The sequence below is a fragment of the Ambystoma mexicanum genome, chromosome 7p (genome assembly GCF_040938575.1).
Source record: "Ambystoma mexicanum isolate Mex_15411 chromosome 7p, UKY_AmexF1_1, whole genome shotgun sequence".
NCBI classification, from domain to species: domain Eukaryota; kingdom Metazoa; phylum Chordata; class Amphibia; order Caudata; family Ambystomatidae; genus Ambystoma; species Ambystoma mexicanum.
Window position 1 is genome coordinate 169431136 of NC_090939.1, and position 24811 is coordinate 169455946.

At 44.6% G+C, this 24811-nt stretch overlaps 2 protein-coding genes across 4 annotated transcripts in view; one reads left to right on the forward strand and one right to left on the reverse strand.

Moving 5' to 3' along the window:
* Positions 1-24811, reverse strand: part of GTPBP8 (GTP binding protein 8) — a 630806-nt gene that overhangs the window by 165943 nt on the left and 440052 nt on the right. The gene's annotated exons all lie outside the window — the stretch shown is intronic.
* Positions 1-24811, forward strand: part of LOC138525797 (aquaporin-3-like) — a 263570-nt gene that overhangs the window by 127307 nt on the left and 111452 nt on the right. The window lies entirely within an intron of this gene.

Sequence of the window (24811 nt, forward strand, 5' to 3'; positions counted from 1 at the left end):
AGAGATTAAAAGCCTCAGGACATTTCTACATGTGAAGTGCAGCGTGGCCACCAGTAGTGACCGATGGGCGCTATAACGGATCAAGCCTTCTACCAGAACCAGGTACATGAGACAAGTAGCAATTGCTGAATAACCAGTGGATTAATGAAGACCAGAACATTTGATGCATTACACCATACTCTACATCTTGGGATTGTTGGGTTTCTGTAGGAACTTAATCTTCAAGCACAGTGAGGGTTGTGGCATTTAACCAACCATAGAAAGCTGAGAATTTCACTTAAATTCAGTAGAGCGAATAATTGAAACTGTAATGGGGCATGCAGGATTTGGTGGTGGTAAGGAGATGTAGGACTTGTGAGTGGACTGTAACTGAGGGATTAGGCAAACGTCCCTGAGGGGTGCCTTTCCACTGCTTACAAGGTGTATGTTTGAGAGGTGATGGGTAACTTAAGAAGCAGGTAGGCCAAGGACAGATTTGAAGACCAAAATTGTAAAATGACTTTGCTCTACATTGGGAGCCAGCACCCTTGTGCCAGCACCTTGATGTTAGGTTAAAAACTGAGTAGTATGCCTGTGACTCTCAAGCAGGATTGAGTGACCCGATAGTACATCAAGAAAAATCAAGAGGAGGAGGAATGGGATAATCTTAGTTCATCGGAGTGGGAAGAAATTGAAAAGCAAGTGCGAGTTCTGTCAGCCAAGCCTAATGCAGAGCTAGCTCTTTTGAATAAGAAAAAGGAGGTGAATATTAAAACCAGTAGGGGAAACTGCTAAGGAGAAGGAGAATTGTAAAGCCTAAGTCGGAGAAAGAAAAAAATCCATATCAATTCAAATCCCTTGAAGAAAGAAGAATTGAGTCCTTAAAGGTAAACGGAAAGAAGGAAAAGTACAAGCAGGAACAAAAGGCAGTTAGTGAGAATAAAAGTAAGATTGACTTACAGATGACAAAGGATAGACAGTGAGAAATCAGAGGGAAGAAAGGCTAAAGAAAGTATGATTGGTGAGAATTGTGAAATACTCGAAGTTGATGTCCTAAATGGAGAAAGAATTGTGAAGCTCCTCCGGCAGATTCCCACGATGAGATTTGTATCCGATGATATGTTAATAGTGGAATTCACCAATGAAGAACGGATGGACCGGGTGATTCGTCCTCTGAGATCGCTGGTGGTTAAAGAATCATTATTGGAGGCGGCAGACAAATTTGACCTGTTAGGCTAGGAGATGAGTGAAGTGAAAGATCGGGCTAGAAACTCCCGAAATCCCATTAGTGTTCTGAAAGAAAGGAGTCCATTCAAAAAAAGTGGAAACCATATTAAAACACAAAGTTGGATAACAAAACAGTTGATAAGGAAAAGTGGTCCCGTCGGGGGACTGAAACTAAGATCAGAGGATATCATCCACCCAAAATAAATTGAAAACGAAATTAACAGGAAAGAAAGATGAGGATTTGGAAGGGCCCTTACCCATTGAAGATCAGGAGATTTGCCTCTAGAAAGCAGTTGAAAGTAACAATCTACACAACAAACAGAGAAGACTCCTGATTGGTCTTGGATGGCAGGAGCATTAGCAGCAAAAAAGAAAAACTAGAATGAAAGAAATGAGGCCAGAGAGAGACTTAAACATTTACTTACAGATGAGTGTAACTCTCTGGTGCGATATGAAGTACTGTGCCTTCAAGAAACATGGTTAATAACGAAACCACTATGCAAAGGGTATGAAGTTTGTGACTCCAGCAAGGGAAGGGAAGGCCTCATGCAGGTCTTGCAACTTTAATTAAAACTGATAGTGATTTGCAGGTTGTAGAACATCGGATTCCCAACCCATCCATACAGATTATAAGAATTAAGAGGCTGGAGAAGCGGGATCTTAAAATACTAATAATTAATACATACTGGAGTGTTAATGTGTTCAACAGAGAAATCCATAAAAGATATAATGGATGAAGTGGACAAGTCAATGGTGGAGGAAAAGAATCAATTATGATAGTTGGAGATCTAAATATCAAATTGTTAAGCAAAGAGGGAAATCCAAAAACTGAATGACAATTAGAGTGAAGAGCTCCAAGATGGATAAATGAAATGGGAATCGGCGAAATCGGGATGTTAAATGGCCTTACTAAGGGAGACCTCCAAGGCGCTGCCAGCTGAGCAAATGGAACTAATCTAGCTTGTTGGGATTTTTAAAAAAAAGAAATTGTTTTGTATCAGGTAATACTTTGCAATTGATTAAGGCTTTTGAAGTGAAAAAACAAACGTCAAGTGATCACGATCTACTAAGGATTGAAATTAACTGCTGGTAAGAAAGAACGAAAGATTGAAGCTTGTCCCAGTGGAAGTTACCTGGGGGAAAAACCAATTGAGAATAAAGCAGAAGGAAAGTCCTACGCTGGCTGTGCGATATGAAAGATTAGTCTATGATAGCCCAGATGAGGTTGAGTATGGATGGCTATTAAAAGATTTTGAAATCAAAGACTCTAGTATGAAAAGAACAATGGTGAGAAAGCATGCTTAGAACAAATGTGGTGGCTAAAAGGAAAAAATATAGAGCTGATTTAAGATCATTACGGATGAAAGACTGCAAGGCAGAACTGGATTAGTGCAACCAGGGCTAATAGAGCCCAGTGCGATTCTGAAAGAAATGCTGGCGGCAGATATCTATGGGATGATATTAATGGTGAAGATTTCCAAGCAGCAGTTGCAATGGTACAAGTCTCGAAAGAACGGTGGGTACACAATTTATACGAAACTATTTAAGAACGAGATGGCAATTAATCACTATGAGCAGTAAAGAATCGAAAGGATGGACGATTTTAAAATGTGATTTTACTGAAATAATATGGATGATTAATAGGTTAAGCTCTTCAAGGGCAGCAGGGCCCAATAAGATATCAAACTATACGCTGAAGGAGAATAAGTAAAGTTGGAGTTCTTATCGACTCGCTATTCACCCAAGTATTAAAAACCCGGACAGTACCATCGTCTTGGAAGGAAGCAATAATAGTCCCGATCTACAAGAAAGGAGATTGTGGGGAACCGAGCAATTACAGGCCAATAGCCTTATTAGACTCTATAGGGAAACTGTTTGCATCATTATTATTGAGGGACTTAAACAGCTGGGCAACAAAGGCTGACATACTTGATCCCCGGGAAACTGGGTTTATAAGTGGTGTGGGAACATCACTAAACGTATTCATTTTGAACCTGCTGAAACAGCGAGCCTTGGAAACAAAGACTAAAATCTACTTAGGATTTATCGATCTGGAACAAGCGTTCGATGGAGTTAGCCGAGACTTTGATCGAAATTGAAGCAGTGGAACTGCCCAGAGGACCTGCTTGAAGCCATCCAAGCCCTTTACACTGACACATCTGTACATGTGCGATTGTCAAGAGGGTTCCCCTTCAAGGAAAATAAACACCTACGCTGGAATAAAACAAGGGTGTGAGTTGGCCACCTTTTTTATTTGCCCTGTATATGGCTGACATGGATGATTCGCAAAGGAATGTTCAGGCATTCCCCCCGCCCCCCTTAAATGGAAGGTGTGATTCCCATGGATTCTATATGCAGACGATAGTCTTTATTGACCAGACGGAAATCCGACTACTGCAGCGACTTAACGCATTTAAGGGTTTTCTGGATGAAAATGAGATGAGGGTTAATGTGGAAAAATCTAAGATCTTGTTAATGAAGTTGGTGTGTGGCATCCAAAAAAAGAAAACATTTTTAGTTGGTTTATTGATAACCAGAAGCTAGAAATAGTAAGATCGATCTAGGAGTACTTATTAACAAAAACGTTAATGAAAAAGGGCAATACCTGCTATTCAAAGAAAAGGTAACACAACTTACAAATCGGATGAGAGCCGTGCATAGACTATGGAACATTCTCATTGATCCCAAACCTCACCTTTTTTATAAACAAAAGGTGGTGGCAGTTTTGATATATGGGTCGGAGGTATTACTAAACCTATCTTGGAGAATCTGGGATGTTTGAGAGGCCTTTTCTTTGGAGAAAGTTATTGAGGCTGTCGAACTCAGTCGGTGAATTCAATAAGACATGAGTTAAGACTCCAATCGCTGATGCCAGTGGTTATGTGGAAAACCATGTCTATCGAAAATGTATTATAAATCCAACCCCCGGTGCCATTTGTTATACTGAACAACTCGAAAGAAACTAAAGATAAACATCTGAAAATATGGAAAAGCAGATGTAAGGAACACCTGCAGATAAAGCACATTGAGGTAGAAATGTTGAGAATGAACCCTAATAAGGCAAAGGGAAAACTGCAGGAAAGAGATTGGATGGAAACATTGGAAGTAATGAGCATTCACACAGCATGTCCAAATATTACCTGGGAACTGTAGAAGTTAAATCTACCGCCCAAGTGTCTTAGAAAATTTTCATCGTCCAGATTATAGAGCTCTTCTTATGCGATATAGACTGAACATCTTGGCCTCTAAAGAAGTCTTGCTAATAAGAAAACGGATCAAGCCCCAGGATGCTACATGTCGCTTCTGCAAAGAACAAGGGCAGATTGAAACAATTAGACATTCGATGCTGAACTGCACTTCTCTTACTGAATTAAGAACTACATTTCTGGGGAGTTGTATGCAATCGTGCACTCCAAGATCTGAAGAGGAATGGTGGGAAATAATGGCATTGGAGAAAACGGGAATAACCATTGCAGCCCTGAAATTTGTGGAGATAGTTTTAGACCATGATTCTTGAAGATAACAGTCTGGGAGGGACATTGGACTATTTGATAGACTTTGGATACTTAATATGAAAGCACTTATGTGCTAAAGGAATAATGTTAAAGGTTTTAAAACAAAAGTATTTAACCAATAAAACATTAAAAAAAATCTCTGCCCTCATTGGGAGCCAGCACCCTTGTGCCAGTACCGTGATGTTTGGGTGCATTAAGGTAGGTAAAAAATTGAGTTGCTAAATTGAGGACTTTGTCAAGTCATGGGAAGTAGTATAGGCTGTGTTCCTGGGAGCAACTATGCATTTTTCTGGGGGATGACTTGGGATTTGGTGGAGTGCAGTAAAGGGGTATAGGTGGATCTTGTGTATTTTAATTATACATAAGATGCATTGATGTTCCTTATGGTAATGTTTTTTTATCTTGCTTCTTTTTGCAATGGTGGGTGTTATTGTGTAATCTGTGTCCCGTCGCAGGGCTGAGCCTGCCCCTGTTGGATCTGACCGGTGTCCTGCAGGCTGAACACTGGTTTCTGGGATGACCTGTCACTTTAAATATGGGCCCCTACGTTGGGTGGGTGGGGAAAGGGGTGGTTGTGTCACTGAACAATGGTGGAGGTATCTTTTGGTATATAGGGGGGGCGTATGGCTTCTGAGTGGGCACCAGAATTCCAAATGATTCCTGGTCCATTATAGTTAGTAAATATTTTCAGTGGAGGAGCCTAAATATTTCTCCAAATTAGCATGAGCCACTGAATATAGCGAGCACAAAAGTATTGAAATGGCAAATTTTAGTTCACAATTTGTGAGAAGAAAAATGGGTAAAAAGCCATATAGTTTACTAATGGTTGTCTAGTAACACCATGGTCCTGGCATTTATTGAATTTGTTAATGCAAGTTGCAGCTGATGAATAGTTTCTGTTGAGGTGCATAAATATTTCCCCAAATTAGTGCCATAGCGAGTGAGCCCAGAAGAATGTATGAGAGGTTCAGGGGTTCACCTCTCACCCCAGAACTAGGCAGGGGTTGGTGTCTGGTTTTGTAGGATGACTGTGGCTTACGTCCCATTCTTGAGGCTCTTGAATTTGTATGCTTGCAAGGACCAGTTTCAGATGTCCCGTTGGCCCAGATCCAGCAAGCCCTCAATCTGCAGGACTGGCTGGTATCCCTAGACCTTCAGGACACCTGCTTCCATGTGCTGATCCATTTCTAGGACAGGAACGATTTGCGGTGGGATCCTCCCACAATCCATTCAAATACACCCAGGGTCTTCAACGAACTGCTGGCAAAGGTTGCAGCTCACCTTATGAAGTTAGGTATAGATGTCTTCCCCTACCTGGACAACTGGCTTGTTTGGGCCTGCTCCCCTACACTAGATACAGCACATCTGTACTGATGTGCAGTCTGTTGCACAGTTTGGGCTTCTTCCTGAACTTGAAGTCCCAATACTTGCTGTCTGAGCCCCTTTGGATGATGGTGCTGTCCTGCACAACTCTGAGCAGGGCTTTCCAACCCGAGAGCCAAGTGGCTAACCTTTTACATTGGGTCCATGTCTCGGATGTTGGATTCGTCCTCGGCATGCTTACGCATCCTGGCTTACTGCATTCTTGTGGTTCGAGGCCCGACTGCGTGGGAGGTCTGTTCAGTGGCTACTTCAGTTGTATCAGTTCCAGGCTAACATGTTGGACTGTGCTTTGTATGGTGGTCCCTGAGCAACCACTGGAGAGGTTGCTCTGGCAGCCTTGGTCCCAACTGATAGTTGTCACAAATGCATCCTTGAAGCATTGGGGTGTTCTCCTATTCACCTTATGGTGAGCAGACTTTGATCTCCGTCTGAAACCCTGAATCTGCAAGCAATCCGGCTGTCCCAAGTTGCTTTTCTTCCCTCTTTATGGGGCAAGTGCATGCTGGTCCTCCTGGACCACAAGGTGGCCATGCATTGGTTTGAGGTCCTTGTCTCTGTGCCGAGGAGCAAGATTCTGGGCTCTGGTGAGAGAACCTCGTATTGGATGCCTTGAAAATCAAGACAGACTTGCATGAATGGCACTTCCGCAAGGGCGTACTGGAGTAGATATTATTTGTGGGTAAAGTCCTTGGGTGCAGCTATTCGCCTCCAGTGTAAACAGGAAGTGCAAGTTGTTCTGCTCCAGGTAACTTCCAAGTCAGGAAACTCTGGGTGGACACCTTGACTGTTGAGTGGGACTTTCTCCATGCATTACCGCAGATCTGTTATACTGCTAGTCCTCGGGAGGCTGTGCCTGTTCGGGTCCATGTTGATTTTAATTGCTCTGGACACGTCCTTCCCGTCGATAGTGTACCCGCTCTCCCAGTTGCAATGCCAGATCCTCCACCCGAATGTCAGAGGTTTGAACTTTCATGCTTGGCTGCTGAGGCAAGGAGTGGGATTCGATGCCGGGCAAAATGTCCCCCCAATAAGTCCCTTTATGCATGCATGGTTGCGTACGTTCTCAGCTTGGTATCTTGGGGGAGTGGAGGGGGGAGTCTGAAGCCTTTCACCTGTCCTAACTCTTCTGTTTTGGGTTAGGTTTTCTGCTTCGTTCACCTAGACGGGCCTCCAAATTGGCACTGTGAAGGCCTATTTGGATGCCATATATGTAGTTAAAAGAACCCCCAAGCAAGACGTTCTTCACTATTCTCACCCACTCCACCCCGGCCCGCCATTATGCATTTTTGCTGGGGCTGTGCAACCAGTTCCCCCACACCAGTTTGTGTGGGATTTGAATTTCGTGTTGACTTCTTGATGGGTGCTTGAGCCCCCTCCATTCTTGTTGGTTAAGGTTCCATCGGCTGGATCTGATGTTGGCCCTCGGCTACTGCATCCCTCTCGGACGAGGGACATTAGTAAAGATGACCAGCTGTTTGTGCCTTGTGCTGGCACCCATTCTGTGAGGTCTGACGTAAACCGACCCTGTTAAGGTGGATCATCCTCTGTATCTTGGAATGCTAGACTGTGGCTGGGAGAGATGTGCTTGAGGGTCTCGCAGCTCATTCAAGCTTGGCTGCCATCGCTTCCCTGCAGAGGCAGGGTCTGTCTTTGACATTTGTCAAGCAGCTGCTTGGGTCTCGCTGCACAAGTTTGCCAAATTCGTGCTTGGATTCCCTTTCAGGACAGGATGCTCTTCGGTAGGGTGGTCTTCTTGCTGCTTCTCCCAGACACCCACAGATCAATGACTTCCCTAGCGGTACATCATAGCTCAGGAGTCGTTGGAAGGAAGGGATCCATTAGCGGAACAAATTGCTTGCCTCTCGCTAATGTTCTTTTTGATCGATGTTCCTCCCACAGATTCGTTATTGCCCTCCTAAGTTGTCCCTCGTGGCAGGTAGCTCATATACCCCATAGGTTCTGTAGTGCCTCAGCAACACAGTGCTAGGTGGAAATCGTGGAACTGAGGTCCTGGATGACTGTACTTGAACTAGCCCGAAAGGGCGTGGGGGCAGGTAGTGGCATTGAGCCGCGCTACACCCCCTGGTAGGTGGTTTCTGAAGACCACTTCACTTGAGAAAATATTATAGATTAGGAATCAGTGGGAGAACCACCCTTCAGAAAGATAATTCCTTGGGTCAAGTCATTTATTCTAGAGTAAATCTCAATGCAGTTTGAGATGTGGGGACCCATAAAATATGCAACCTGTTCTCTAGGGTAGCATGAAAAATACAGTAAATTAACAGCATTTTACATTTTCGTTAAGCTGTGCCCACAATACATTAATATCAGTAACGTTCACAGCCCACAATCCATATGCTAGAATAGTCCAGGATAGAGCTTTCTCATGAAGCTGTGCCCGCACATTAAAACTATCAGCCTTGCTGCTACTGGACCCACATGCCTCTGTGAATGCAAAGCATGTATTCTTTTATTTGAAATCTGGTTATTGGTAGAGAAACCAACACTGTGGCAGAAATTACATAATTTCTCCAGCATGGGGTCTGGCATGGATTCACATGCTCATGAATTTTCCCCGTCGTCAGGCCGGGAATCCTTGGTAAAGAAAAAAATCAGTATCAGTTTCGTTTCTGATCTGTCTTTCTTCGTAGTAACCAATCCCTGATTTCTGGGTCATACTGCCCCAATGACTGCCCTCTCCCTAAGCCCCTCCCCTGGCAGCCATCCTCAGATTTTTACAGCACGTTCAAGTGTTGGGAGTCCTCGTGTTTAGCTCTCGAGCTTTTGCTGCGTTTTCGCGCTTTTTCAAAGAGATTTTCTCATTTTTCAGTCAAATAGAGCCTCAAGCTCCACCGTGTCTACATCTGATCAACGGGGACCCGTTTCGGATTTTCTTCGCCCCTCAATGGTGAAGTTTTTGTCGAGTTGCGCTTCTTGGAGGAGTCCAGAAGTTTCTGTGGCCTACCCGGACATGGCCCAGGAGAAAGGAAGCTCGACGCCCAGAAAGCTGTTCAGGGTTTGCCCTGGATGCCAGCTGCAGAATGTGTTCAAGGAGGACGAGCACTCGAAATGTCTTTACTGTCTTGATGAGGACAAAACGCAAGTGGAGAAGGACTGTGCGTTTTGCAGGAACATGTCGGAACGGACCATCAGGGACCGACACCTTTGTCTCTCCAACTGGCTGGAAGGAAAGAGCCCGTCCGGTGAGAAGTCCGAGCGGTCTTCTAAGTCCTGTGAGGGCGCCCCGGTGACGGGGGCCCAACAAAAGGCAAAGCACCACGAGTCCGCGGGCACCAGGAGCGCTGAACGGTCCGGCTGCTAGGCAGGGCGCATCCTCTCCAGTGCCATCGACCACGAGCCAATGCTCTGGCTCAGGGAAGAGGAAGGCTGAGAACCCGGTGAAGCTTCTGGAGAGGCCCCGGTCGATCTTGAAGGATCCAGCTGTGGGGGACCGAGGCGGTGACCCCCCCCACCCCCCCCAGGTGAAGGCCACAGGCCCGCAGAAAGGGTTTGAAGGCCTTAATTCACCCGGCCAAGGCTGTATCGAGGAAGTCGCGGCGGCCCTGGCGCACCCAGAGGAGGCTACACCAGTGGAGACGACCTCGGGGCCCAGAGTTTCCCTGCCACCGCAGAGGGAAGCCTCTTTCAGGCCCATTGAGAAGACCCCCGTGAAGACCCCGGCGGAAAGGGGGGAGAGCTAGTGACCATTGTGGACACGGACACCGCCTCCGAGGAGGAACTGGTTGAAGTCTTGGAGGGCCTCGACGTGGGCGTGGAAGAGGCCCGGTCCCACGGGAGAGATCCCGACGAAGGGGATGACGAGAGCGCCGGCGAGGTTCCTAGTCAACCGTTGCGCTCGTCGCTTCCAAAGCCGCAGGACAACTCGGTGGCCATTTTGTTGGCAATACAATCCTTCTGTTCGGAGAGAAGGACGAGATTGCCCCTACCACCGACGAGGAGCCGGAACCAGGCCTGATGGAGGAGCCAGAGCCAGGTCCGTCGGGAAGTCCCCCAAACAAGAGAGGACGGATCCATCCAGCCCCGCCTTTTCAGCCCTCGCGGCCTGCTCAGCCTTTGCCCACGTCCCCCGTACCTGGGGATGACACAGGAACGGACACGGCCACAACGGGTACGGATGACGACGGTGGCGACGACGGGACGGAGTTCCCATCGCCTCCCCCCCGCCCCCCTTGACGAGATTGGATCTTTCCACGCTATGATCGCCAGGGCATCTGAGCTTTTTCAGCTCTGTCCCGAAGAGAAGGAAGGTTTCCTTTACCAACGGCACGAGGCCAAGAGAAGACGGTCTCGCTGTCATGATGCCTACCCCCAAGGAGCCAGACCGGGCCCAGCAACCCCAGAGGCAGACATCATGTTCCCGAGGGAAGTCCCAGCGGCCCCAGGTAGGGGCCCTTTGGACTCAGTCCTGGCGCCTTTGGCGCCAGGCTCATAAAGGATGACTTTGTGTTAAGTGCTTGGTGTGAACTTACCTGATGCAGACCGTGCTGAAACATCCAGGCCACCTAGAGGCCTGAATGGGACTATTTTACCTATGGGACTACTTTACCACACGGGTGTGGCCGGAGGAAGAATACATACCTGGAACTACTTTGAAGGCTATTTAAGCCACGCCCAAGCAGCAACTCACGCTTCGCGTTGTTCTGCACCTAGCAGCTGGACGCTCACCGTGTCTGCTCCTGCATCCGGACTCCAGCCACGCCTGACAGGATCCTGGAACACCTGTAAAGGGAGAAGAGAGGAGAACAGGAGAAAGAAGAGACATTACCTGCTTAATCCGCATTCCAGAGTCATCTCGCCGTCGATCCTAAAGGGAAGACATTCATTTTTAAAAGCACATCGCATAGCTCGCTGCAGCGCAGCATTCCACTCACCTTTACTAGGCGCCTTCTTGGCCATCAGCGACCATCTGGATCTTCCGCTGCATTTCAGCGCCTAAAGGAGAAAAAGACAAGAACTAAGGTGAGCTAGGGAAGAGAATAAGAAAGGCTTAATTTCCACCATAAGACTTACCTGTTGGGTCAATCCCTCTTCACTTGGGGTCGGCGCCATTTCTTCAGCATTTCCGAACCCCGGCCCCTAAGGGGAAAAAGACATTAGCATTAGGGAGCGAATGCAAGGACATTAGCGGAACGCTCATCTAAGACTTACCTGATATTTATTGGGACATCTTTTCTCACTTCTGGTCGGCGCCGTATCTTCGGCATTTCCGAACCCCGGCCCCTAAGGGGAAAAAGACACGAGCATTAGTGCATTAATGCAAGAACACTAGAGGAACCACTCATCAAAAGGCTCACCAGAATTTTCCTTCGACGGTTCCATTCCCTAACTCGGAATCTTCATTCAGCACCTGAAATGGAGAAAACAGACAATGGTTATTTAAAGCTTGAACTTGCAACAGAATTCTCACGATACCTTACCGGAAAAGTCAAGCGAACTTGAACTCTCACCAATCCGAGATCCAGTGAAGTAACTGGATAACAACACGCCCCTGCATCAGAAGCAGGATGGAGAACTCGTCCTTTCAGACACTAAGGTAAGACTTCACGGGGAATCGCAGAAGGGTTTCGTGGAGGGTGAGAAGGGGAGTGGGAGGCCTACGCATTATCCCGCAGATTGTTAATACTCCCTTTTCACACACAGAAGGATATTTCTACGAGCCAGACAAGCCAGATTTGGGGGTCCGGTCCATTCCATCTTCCGAGTCCTGCGCATCACCCTAGAAGAGGCCACAGCAATCCAAACCAGGCCAGCACCTCCGTGGGAGTCAGGTGAGCGTTACAGAACACGAAGCCTACCTACAATTTCCTACCCGGGCGCTATGGATACTTCCGAGACAAACCAGCTGGCCCAACTTTTGGGGGAATTACGGGCAGAAGTACATTCCGCCCGCCAGGAGACTAACGCTCTCAGGAGAGAACTGACCCTATCCAAGGAACAAACTGATGACCTGGCCAAACAGCTGTTGCAAGGTCAGGCAGGACAAACTCCGTTACCTGGTTCCGGGGGTAATCCCACTCCTGTGGTTTCGAATAACCCGGTACAAATCAATCTACCTGGAAATATGCCACTGGCCCCGCCTGAACGTTTTGCTGGGGACCCCAAGAAATATACCGTTTTCATGAACCAATGTCGCCTACAACTTCTATGCAGACCTGGGGCCTTCCCTAATGACCAAACCAAGGTAGCTTTTGTATTATCTTATCTCAGCGGCTGTGCTGCCGATTGGTCAGTTCCTTTGGTAAGTCAAGATGACCCAATTCTCCAGGATTTTCAAGGCTTCCAGGCAAGCATGGAAAGATTATTCGCTCGACGCTCCCAGGGACAGGCCCTGGACAACGAACTGCTATCCTTACGACAAGGTAACCAGGATCTCTTATCCTTCATCGCCACCTTTAATAGGTTGATTGTGGAAACAGGGTGGCCAGAAAATAAAAGGATCACATTATTTCATCGAGGCCTGCGCGGAGAACTTAAAGACGTTCTAGCTCAAATCGTAAATCCGCCCCAAGCCTGCGCGGAATACATAGACTTAGTGGTCCAACTTGATCACAGACTTCAGAATAGAAAAGCAGATTGATCTAAGTTTGAAACCTGAGTGTTGATCAAAACTCACGCTAACCCCAAGGGTACCGACGTTTCAGAACCTATGCAAATCGGTGGAGTTAAAGGACCGTTAACTCAGAAGGAACGAGAAAGAAGGCGGCAGAAGCAATTATGTCTTTATTGCGGGGCTTCTGGCCACTTTTTACGAGATTGTCCTGTAAAACCACCCAAGAAGGTGGTTGGAGCCACTGACAACAATCTAACGGAACCTGATTCGGGAAACGACCAAGCCCAACAAGCGTAGAGGTCCGCTTGCCGAGCTTGAAAACAAACTCTTTGACCTCGCATTTCATCATGCCAATGGTCCTCCTGGATCCGAGACAGCCTCGGCGGTTGCATGCTATAAAGGCATACATCGACAGTGGAGCTATCGGAAACTATGTTGATCGTGAATTGGCCTCCAGGATTAATCTCCCTCTCCGTCCGAAAACCAACAAGGATGTCATTACCACAGTTGATGGAACCGAAATTGCCTCAGGGCCGGTAACACATTCTACTACAGAAATGACACTAGTGGGTCAGGATGGACATCGGGAAGCTATTGTGTTTGACGTAATCAAGGCCCCACAGTTTGAAGTAATTCTAGAAATTCCTTGGTTAGAAACACATAATCCTCGAATTGACTGGCGAGCAAAGAGAATAACCTTTCCTGATTGTACACAAACTTGCTATCCAAGAAATCCAAACATGGGCCTGGCCACAGTAACCTTCGCCACAGTACAACTGTCGCCTGAGTACCAAGAATTCCAAGACGTTTTCGAAAAAGAGCAGGCGAACACGTTACCTCCCCACCGGTCGTACGATTGTCAAATCGATCTGGTACCCAATGCTCAACTGCCTTGTAGTAGGATCTATGCCCTTACTGAACCTGAGAATCTTCATTTGCGACAGTATTTAGATCCGTACCTTGCCAATGGTTTTATTCGCCCGTCAAAGTCTCCTGTTTCCTCAGCTCTGTTCTTCGTGCCAAAAAAAGAAGGCGACCTTAGAACTTGTATTGATTACCGCGCCCTAAATCAAATAACTATTAAGAATCGTTATCCTCTGCCCCTGATCCCTGAACTTCTCGACCAGGTAAAAGATGCTTGTATATACACCAAGTTAGATCTTCGGGGAGCTTATCACCTGGTGCGTGCAAAAGAAGGCAACGAATGGAAGACTGCTTTCCGCACCAAATATGGACTCTTCGAATACCAGGTGATGCCTTTCGGATTGTGCAACGCACCTGCTGCCTTTCAATACTTTATGAATGATGTTCTTCGGGAACTTATCGATGTTTGTGTCATCGTATATATCAACGACATTCTGGTGTACTCCTCTTCGGAATCCGATCACAGAAAACATGTCAAGGCAGTTCTTGAGAAATTGCGCCAGCACAAACTGTTTGCAAAAAAAATGTGTTTTTCATGCCACAGAAGTAGAGTTTCTTGGATTCATCCTGACACCAAAGGGAGTCCGAATGGACTCACGAAAAGTGGACGCCATCCTCAAATGGCCATCTCCTAGCTCTGTGAAGGGTGTTCAGAGCATGCTTGGTTTTGCCAATTTTTATTGAAGATTTATCCCAGAATTTTCTCGGGTGGTTCAACCAATCACTGCACTCTTACGGAAAAATAAACGCTTTGAATGGACTAATGAGGCAGAACAGGCCTTTCAAGAACTAAAAACTAAATTCACCTCCGCACCTGTACTGAAACATCCGCGCCCAGATCTCCCTTACATTGTTGAAACCGACGCATCCAGCTTAGCCATGGGAGCTGTCCTGTCTCAAAGGGATCCTGTAACTAACCAATTGCACCCTGTAGCCTTTTGGTCCAGAAAATTCTCGGCTCCTGAAGTTAATTATGCAATCACCGACAAGGAGTTATTAGCTATTAAGTCCGCCTTCAAGGCTTGGCGTCATTACCTTCTCGGCGCAAGACACACCATCACAGTGATTACAGATCACAGAAATTTGCAATATTTAAAAACGGCCAAAGCTCAATCATCACGTCAACTCAGATGGGCTTTATTCTTTGCGGAGTTTGATTTTGTAATCACATACCGCCCTGGCTGCAAGAATGGCAAAGCGGACGCTTTATCTCGGATTGGGATGGGAGAAACAAATTCAAGCTTAGAACCAGTACCGATTATACCTGAACAGAGAATTTTGGGGTTGACCTCTTTACAACCTATTGAGGACATTCAAACTAGAGTTAAACAACTTTTAGACCCTACAGCCTTGCAAGAATGGAGTCAAAAGGGTTCACACTTTTCCGTCAATAATGATCTACCCTACTTCCAGGGGCGATTATTTCTGCCTCATAAGGAATTGCAAGAACTCGTTATTGCCCATTATCATGATACATTAATGGAAGGACATCCTGGTATTGCTAAAACTGAAGAAAAGATCAAAAGGCAATTCTGGTGGCCCTCCTGGCGAAAGGATATAAAATCCTTTGTGATGTCCTGCGGAGTTTGCGCCCAAAATAAAGGTCAAAAGAAAAGACCAGCCGGCCTTTTACAACTCTTGGACATCCCACCGGCACCTTGGCACACCTTGTCGCTGGACTTTATTACAGACCTGCCTCCTTGCTATGGATACAACACTATCCTGGTGATTGTGGACCTCTTCTCCAAAATGGCCCATTTTATCCCATTAAAGGGGTTACCTTCAGCCTCCATCCTGGCCAAGGAATTTCTTGAGAATGTCGTTCGTTTACATGTTTCCCATCCATACTGGTCTCTGATCGAGGAAGCCAATTTTTTTCCCATTTTTGGAGAAAGTGTTGTCAACTGGCACAAATCGATGTACGACTATCCACTAGTCACCACCCCCAGACCGATGGTCAAACCGAGAGAACAAACCAGACCCTTGAACAGTATCTTCGGTGTATGTTGCACCAATCTGAATGTAATTGGAAAGACATTCTTTGGATCGCAGAATATGCATATAACCATTCTGTACATTCTGGAACGGGACAAACCCCTTTTTATACCTTATATGGCCATCATCCCTGAACCTCTGACCTTGACTCTCCTCAAAGTCTTGAAATGCCCGCTGTAGATCATTTGCATTCCACGATAACTCGAGCCTTCCAAGAAGCAACGACTCATTTACAGACAGCCAAGAAAAAGTACAAAGAAAATGCTGATTTACATCGTAGTGAAGCACCTCCGTACCAAATAGGGGACCAAGTGTGGCTAGCGACTAGACATTTACCACTCAAAGGACCGCAAACTTTCAATACAAGATATGTAGGGCCCTACCCAATCAAAGCTATAATCAACCCGGTGGCCTTCAAACTCGATCTACCAGCTAACATGCGAATCCATCCCGTTTTCACGTATCACTGTTGAAACCAGTACAACCTGGAACCAGACTAATTAAACCACCAGAACCAATTCAAGTAGATGGGGAGCTGGAATTCGAAGTTAAAGACATATTAGATTCCAAGGTGTCAAAGTCAAAACTCTTCGATTTAATTGATTGGAAAGGATATGGGCCCCAGGAAAGGTCTTAGGAACCAAGCGACCAGGTACATGCACCTCGGTTAATACAGAAATTCCACCGGAAATTCCCAAACAAACCGAAACCTCCGGAGAGAACAAATTTGGGAAGGGCCTTGGGTGGGGGTACTGTCATGATGCCTACCCCCAAGGAGCCAGACCGGGCCCAGCAACCCCAGAGGCAGACATCATGTTCCCGAGGGAAGTCCCAGCGGCCCCAGGTAGGGGCCCTTTGGACTCAGTCCTGGCGCCTTTGGCGCCAGGCTCATATTGGACAACAGTCCAGGTGCCACAGGCGCCAGGCTCATAAAGGATGACTTTGTGTTAAGAAGTGCTTGGTGTGAACTTACCTGATGCAGACCGTGCTGCAACATCCAGGCCACCTAGAGGCCTGAATGGGACTATTTTACCTATGGGACTACTTTACCACACGGGTGTGGCCGGAGGAACAATACATACCTTAGAGGAAGAATACATACCTGAAACTACTTTGAAGGCCATTTAAGCCACGCCCAAGCAGCAACTCACGCTTCGCGTTGTTCTGCACCTAGCAGCTGGATGCTCACCCTGTCTGCTCCTGCATCCGGACTCCAGCCACGCCTGACAGCATCCTGGAACACCTCTAAAGGGAGAAGAGAGGAGAACAGGAGAAAGAAGAGACATTACCTGTTTAATCTGCATTCCAGAGTCATCTCGCCGTCGATCCTAAAGGGAAGATCTGTAAAACTACAACGCCGCTGCAAGATATAGATTGCAATTTAAATAACATAAGTTGAGAACCATATAAGCACTGTTGGCTGGGTTTGCCTGACCTCCTGTCCTAATTTCGTTTGGAGGACGGCTGAACCCGTGAAATGGTCCTATCGCCTAACTCTATAGGAAGAAGGCTTTTTCTCACTGCTGGAAATCGCGCTCCCCGTTTTTGAAACGCCTCTTCCTGGGTCGGTAATAGCTTATTTACTAGCGCACTGTGCGCACTGTTATGTACCATACAGGTACGGGTGTTGTTTGCTGTATGAAGTACAAGGTGTGGGGAAAGGCTACAAAGCAGTAAGAAATTAACCTTCTTGTAGAAATCATATAACGAGTGTGCTGGATGGTTGAGGATATAGAAATTAGGATATTGACAAAACCCATAATAAGTGCTGTATGCATTTATCCCTTACATTAGTGGTTAATAACAGAAATTTCTGACTGTGGTATCAAAGCATGGTGAAAAAACTAAGGAATGGGAAAAGGTGTCTGAATGGGTCTCCATCATTACTTGGAGAAGGAAACATGTCGGATGACGAAATAATGCATGACACCATAAATCAAACAAAAAAAAAGGGGAGAACTAATAGTAAGATGGCTAGTGATAGGGAGCTAGCAATACCATCAGCAAGCTCACTTATTCCTAACTCAACAGTAGATGAGATGGTAAACTCAAATGAAGCACCAAAAATAAATAAAGTTATATCAGCCCAAATACATATGGAGAACACGGAAGGGTTTACATATCCGATAAACCCCATATGTAATATACCAATCACTGATAGCTCAATGCTAGGTGCAGTTAGTGAGGAACACAGTCTATTTACTGGTGATACCTCTCTGGTTGCACCAGCGGTTCTAGCAGAACTACATAGTAGAGCACGTCTATCAAATGGCCCATCAACTCCTGCAGCGAGCTCGCGGGGAGTGAGAGATCAAGTTCATTTCCACGCAGCAATTGCTGCCAATTTGGAACAATTAAATGAAAAAAGAACTAATGGGAAAGAGAAGGGTGAGAAAGAAAAGAAACAAAATGCAAGCTCTCCAGCCCACGATTTAGTAACTAATCCATTGGAGATAATTTATCCACACTCACCTGTGCTAGGGGCCGATTCTCTTCAAGCTAAACCACTATCTGACTCAATACGCCAACCGAACTCATCTCTGCCACTGTTTCCACTTGAAGATACGCTCGTGGATTTGAATCAACAAGAATTACAAAACTTCCCTGTGTTGGCAAGGATTCTTAACTTACTTGATAAGGGTCACGAATATACCCATGGTGCAATTGGTGCATTGAGCACGGCAATGTCTGACATTGGTAACAGAATAAGTAGAATGGAAGGATATATGATGGCTCAGGAAAAATGCCACACTTTCTGGGCTGAGCAACTTCTCAGAGACAAAATCACCAAGGAGAAAATGGTGGTAGAGAAAATGGGTACGGCAAATAGTGGTGATATTCCTGCTCAAAAATCACAATTTACCCAAACACAGTGGGGGAGTATAGAAAATGGTGCTGAAGAAACAATAGAGTCCCACTCACTAGATAAGAACATAGAAAAACTCCCCACTTATGCAGAAATTGCAAAACTCCAGCATGACAGAATTTTGGCATTAGAACAAATAGTACTAACTGTAAACTTAGCTTCTGATGCCATACATGTTGGAGAACAGACGGCTCAAGAGGATATGCGTGACTCTCTGACACATAGAGGGCCTGATAGTCCCTCGGATCTTACAGACCTTATTGATTTGACTGAAGGAGCTAACGGGGAAGCACCTCCGTCAAATAAAAATGACAACGAAGAACCTGTGGCAAATCAAACATTATATTTTATGTCCCGAAAAGCAAAAAAACTTCACGCAAGAGCAAAAAAAAGACAAGCAATTAGAGGAAATCAAATGACTTCAACTCAGGTGGTGGGCACTACAAACAAAAAAGAAGAAAATAAAAATCAAAAAAAAGGATTGGTGACAGGAGATTTCTTTAAAAAGAATAAATCTAGTGTAAATAAAGTGAAGGAGACAACACAAATTGATCAATTTCAACTAAATAAGGAAAGTCAGGTACACTTGGAAGAGAATGATAGTTTAGTTGATATTAAAGACACGACGAATATATCGACACCTCATCTTATACAAACACAACTTCAACGCTTTTTTGAGAGGATGGATAAGAAAATATCGTCCTTTACTCAATCATCTCAGGGTACTGGGCAGATGATCAATGACACAGCTCAGATCACAGCTTTAGGGTCCAATAAGGACATATTGATGGCACAAAGAGAGGAAAAAGAACCTGTGACATCAAGGGTAAGTGAGCATGTTAACCCACATGTAAATACATTACAAATAGATGCACACTCTAAAGAGAAATCGGAAATAGAGATTAAGTCACAGGGTAGTTGCAAGGCTAAGGATGGAATTGACTATAAACAACTGTCGCCCGAGATGAAACTGGTGATGGGCTGGACGGTAGATCCAGCAAAGGTGGAAAAACCACAATTAAACCGCGCATCACTAATGAAGGTATTTCACCAAATTCCAAACCTACGTAATTTGGTATCAAATGATATTGATTGGGTCAGGCTCCCCTATGTTCCAAACTGCAGGATGTTATGTAAATATCAAAATATAATAATTGCATCGCTAATATGGCAACATGTTAAAGATTTCGAACTGTTGGGCTATGAATTGTCGTTGTATGTTTCAATGGAAGAAGCGAGTGGTTTTGTTGAATATCAGCCAACATTGGGCCATAGTGATTCTAACATAGGAGGGCGAGAAAGTGAAATTGTAAGAATCCACGAAAAAATAAGGGAACAATCAGAAGCAGTCGCCCAGATAGCCACTACTCTTGCATTGCTTGAGCCACTGATTAAGACTCTAAATAGTGAGCAATTAGGAAAAACAAACCTATAACATAGGACTTTGAGTATATGTTCATGGAACTGCTGTGGTTTAAAGAACTTGCAGGCATGGTTCCAGAAAAGTCATCGGGAGGAATTGCCTGATTTAATTGTGGTACAGGAAACAATGGCATTAGCGGATGTTTACCTGGAAGGATACATGGCATATTGTGCACATGCAGTGAGGGGCAAAATGGGGCGGCCAGCTGGCGGATTGGCGATCTTCGTGAAACATCTATATGCGGTTAAAATACGGCAACTTTTTACATTTGATGAAATACTTGCAATAGAAATTAGATCAAGTAACACCGGGTATCCACACATATTATTAATATCTTTATACTGGAATCCGTCCACAATCACCTTAGATACCATACTAGAAAAATTATCAAAGGTGATGACGGTAGTCATAGAAGAATCCCCCAACGTGATGATCATTATAGGTGGTGACTTTAATTGTATCCTTGATAAAAGCAGCGCAGACCGAATGATATCTAACCAGGGTTATATTACATCCTCCGTGGAAAGGGGACAAATTTGGTTAAAATTTTTTGAACAATGGGACATGAATATTATACCTTATGCTGTCAAAGAGCCACTATTTACTTGGTCGCGCGGGTCGAAGAAATCCACAATTGACTATATTGTGATGTCTGGACCAATAGCGAACACTACATCCTTGTGCACAATCACACAATCACAATTTAGCGACCACTGCATATTGGAGTGCTATTGTGAATGTCCTCTCCAAAGATATGATGTACTAGTGCCACTTGTACTATTGGAAATAGATCGGCAAGCACTATCAATACGATGGAATACGAGACTATATAGGGAACTTAACTTCCTGGTGAATAGGGACATGGTTAAAATGAATCCACAGTTCTTGAGTATAGGAGAAGCTAATAATCTAGAATCAAAGAATGCCATTATGATACACAATCATATTGAAAGGTTAGCAGCGCAAAAAGATAACAACATACAGAAAAAGAAAACTGAAAAGAGATTATATAATGCAGAAATAGCCAATAGGAAAAAAACCAAGAATCGAGAACTGCGGAACCTACTAAAATTTGGGAATGGTAACTTCGGTAGCACATACTATAATGAAAAAAAGGCTATTATGAGTAGCTATAAAAATGATGTAAAACAAATAAAAATGGTAAAATATCAAAAAGTTAATCAGAACATGATATATAACTTATGCCAAAAAAACACAAGAGAAATTTGGGCACTGTTAAGAGATCCTGCAATGATGGAAGGATCGTCTCTGCCTTCGGCTGTCAGCGGTGAAGCCTGGACAGAGGTATATAATAATAAATATGCGATGCCATCAAAATTTAAAAATATGTATACCGAAGTTGACATGACAGATTTGCCAACTAAATGCCCATGGGGACTAGAAGATATTGAAATGGTTATAATGAACCTAAAGTCATCTAAGGCGGCAGGTCCCGACGGAATTCCACCCTGTGTTCTAAAAGATGACCCTAAGTTGTGGGCGGCTATTATATTGAGAAGCATAGAGGGTGTGCTGAAAACTAAGAGAGTACTGACATCATGGTTGTCGGCGATTGTGATCCCCATTCACAAAAAAGGGCCACTGAATGATCCAGCAAATTTTAGACCGGTGGCACTTATAGATGTAACAGCGAAAGTATTTGCTGCCCTTATTCTAAAAGATTTAAATGTATTCATCACAAAAAAAGAAATTTTATCCCGATTCCAAACTGGATTCAGAAAAGGGATGGGAACACAGCTAAATGCGACTGTTTTGGCTCACTTACTAAAATTAACGAGGGTAAAAAATCATGGACCGATTTACATGGCTTTGCTCGATATATCAGGAGCATTTGACTCAGTGATAAGGCAGATACTATGGAAAAGAATGAAAGAACACAATATACCAGCACAAATTATAGCAATGATTGCACTACTCCATACGAACACAACTTATAGGATAAAGATAGATCAAAATGGATCGCTTACTTCTCCAATTAAAACATATATTGGCGTAAAACAAGGATGTAATTTGGCTGCCACACTATTCAATCTGTATTTAACAGAAATTGGTGCAATATGGTCAGGATGTAATGCCTTTTCAGTAAAATTGGGTCTACTCCGCTTGGATTGGATGGCATTTGCGGATGACTTGATACTATTTGATCCTACTCCCTTTGGACTTCAAAACAAAATGACATGCTTGGCAGAATTTTGCGCTAATCACAACTTGAAAATAAACACAAAGAAATCAAACATTATGATCTTCACAAACAAAAAAAAGATTATTCGGTATAACTGGAACATTGATGGGCTATGTATACCAAGGGCATTGGGACTGATCTATCTGGGGTATAACTTAACAAATGCCGATTCGATCGAAAAATGGCAGTCGCAAATTAACACAAAAGCACTGCCACTTATCTCTCAAATGAAACTAATATACAAGAAATTTTGTCAATTTTCATTGATACCACTGATTGATTATTATATTCTTAAAGTGGAACCAATAATTATTTACGGGTTAGACTTATGTACTCTCGAAATTGGCAAAATTCTTAATAAAGTACAAGGAAAAATATGGAAACAAGTATTGCGATTACCGATGTCATTGCCCAATGTGATAATTATTCATGAATTAGGGTTAAACTCATTAGCCTCAAAATATTTGTGGCGCAAAATAGTTAGTTATGCAAAGATGTTAGACCCTGTACCAAATTCATTGTATGTAGATCTGGGTGAAATGTTAAAACTGGGAAATCCTAAATGGATAAAAGATGCAGGACAACAATGTATAATAGCGATGGAAAGCTTTGCAATGAACTCAGTGGACTTATTTACACGTCCACAAACAGTGAAGCTCAAACTACGCGAATTTGATTGGGCAGATACAGCCGACAAAATTGGGCTCTATAAATTGTATAGAGAATATGCAAAATTCCGTCATCCCAGAAAACCAGTACTGGGATATATCATGCAGTTACCTGGTCAAAAGCTTAGAGAGAACTACATGCGTTTTCGATTCAATCTTTTTAGAACGAGAGAGAGGATTAAAAACTGGAATCAGATGGTATCAGCCAATGTAGAAGGTTGTAGATTCTGTAATGTAACAACAATTGAGTCCTTGAAACATCTGGTCATTTATTGCTCCTATTTTTCCATGCAGAGGCAACTTTTTTTGGGAAAATATTTCAATGAATCTAATAACCATGACCTGGAATTATTATGGATCCAATGTATGTGGGGAGTAAGGAAATCATTGATTGTCGATCTGCACTATTTTCTGATTGCAATTGAAAGTAAATTGGAAAGTGAAGCGGTTAATGAGAGTACGATAATGATGTGATTGGGCCTCAATGTTAACTCCTACCTGACTGCTTTTGAGGAGAAAATTTCTTTTTATCCGTTCTGTTTTTAATATTACGTAAATGAAATTGTTATACTAGAGTAATATGAATATGGTTTGATTTATGTAATTTTATGCGATCTTATAAAATTTGGTTGTAAAGATTTTATTGAAAAACAACACAATAAAGTTTTTAAAAAAAAAAAAAAAAAAAAAAAAAAAAGGGAAGACATTCATTTTTAAAAGCACATTGCATAGCTCGCTGCAGCGCAGCATTCCACTCACCTTTACTAGGCGCCTTCTTGCCCATCAGCGACCATCTGGATCTTCCGCCGCATTTCAACGCCTAAAGGAGAAAAAGACCAGAACTAAGGTGAGCTAGGGAAGAGAATAAGAAAGGCTTAATTTCCACCATAAGACTTACCTGTTGGGTCAATCCCTCTTCACTTCGGGTCGGCGCCGTATCTTCGGCATTTTCCGAACCCCGGCCCCTAAGGGGAAAAAGACACAAGCATTAGTGCATTAATGTAAGAACACTAGAGGAACCACTCATCAAAAAACTCGCCAGAATTTTCCTTCGACGGTTCCATTCCCTAACTCGGAATCTTCATTCAGCACCTGAAATAGAGAAAACAGACAATGGTTATTTAAAGCTTGAACTTGCAACAGAATTCTCACGATACCTTACCGGAAAAGTCATGCGAACTTGAACTCTCACCAATCCGAGATCCAGTGAAGTAACTGGATAACAACGCGCCCCTGCATCAGAAGCAGGATGGAGAGCTCGTCCTTTCAGACCCTAAGGTGAGACTTCACGGGGAATCGCAGAAGGGTTTCGTGGAGGCTGAGAAGGGGAGTGGGAGGCCTACGCATTATCCTGCAGATTGTTAATACTCCCTTTTCACACACAAGGATATTTCTACGAGCCAGACAAGCCATATTTGGGGGTCCGGTCCATTCCATCTTCCGAGTCCTGCGCATCACCCTAGAAGAGGCCACAGCAATGCAAACCAGGCCAGCGCCTCCGTGGGAGTCAAGTGAGCGTTACACTCACCCTTCTCAAGAACCCGTCTACGACGCCTGCCAAGAGGTATCGGTACGAGAAGAAGTAACGGGTCCCAGACGCGGCACCTTTGTGCCTTGGGGCGCAACCGACCCCTGACTCGGTCATCTCAGCTGCGGCCAAGAAGAAAGCGGGGGGGGGGCATCGGCCTCGACGTCCACTTCCCCACCGGACGGCAAAGGAAAGAAGCTGGATGCAATGGGACGACGAGATCTCGTCGGCGGCAACAACGATTAAGACGGCCAACGCCCTTGCGATCGTGGCCCGCTACGACAGGGAGTTATGGTACAAGATCGCCCCCCTGTTGGACTTCCTACCGGACGACAAGAGGGCTGAGGCCCTGGAGACCTTGCAAGAATGTGAGGTGGCGTTGGACCACGCCATAAGGATGGCAATGGACATTGCCGACACCGGTTTCCGCCAGCTAGGCAACGGCGTTTGCCTCAGGCGACGAGGGTGGCTCAAGGTGACGGATTTCCGCCAGGACGTACAAGCCAAGGTTTTGGACATGCCGTTCGAC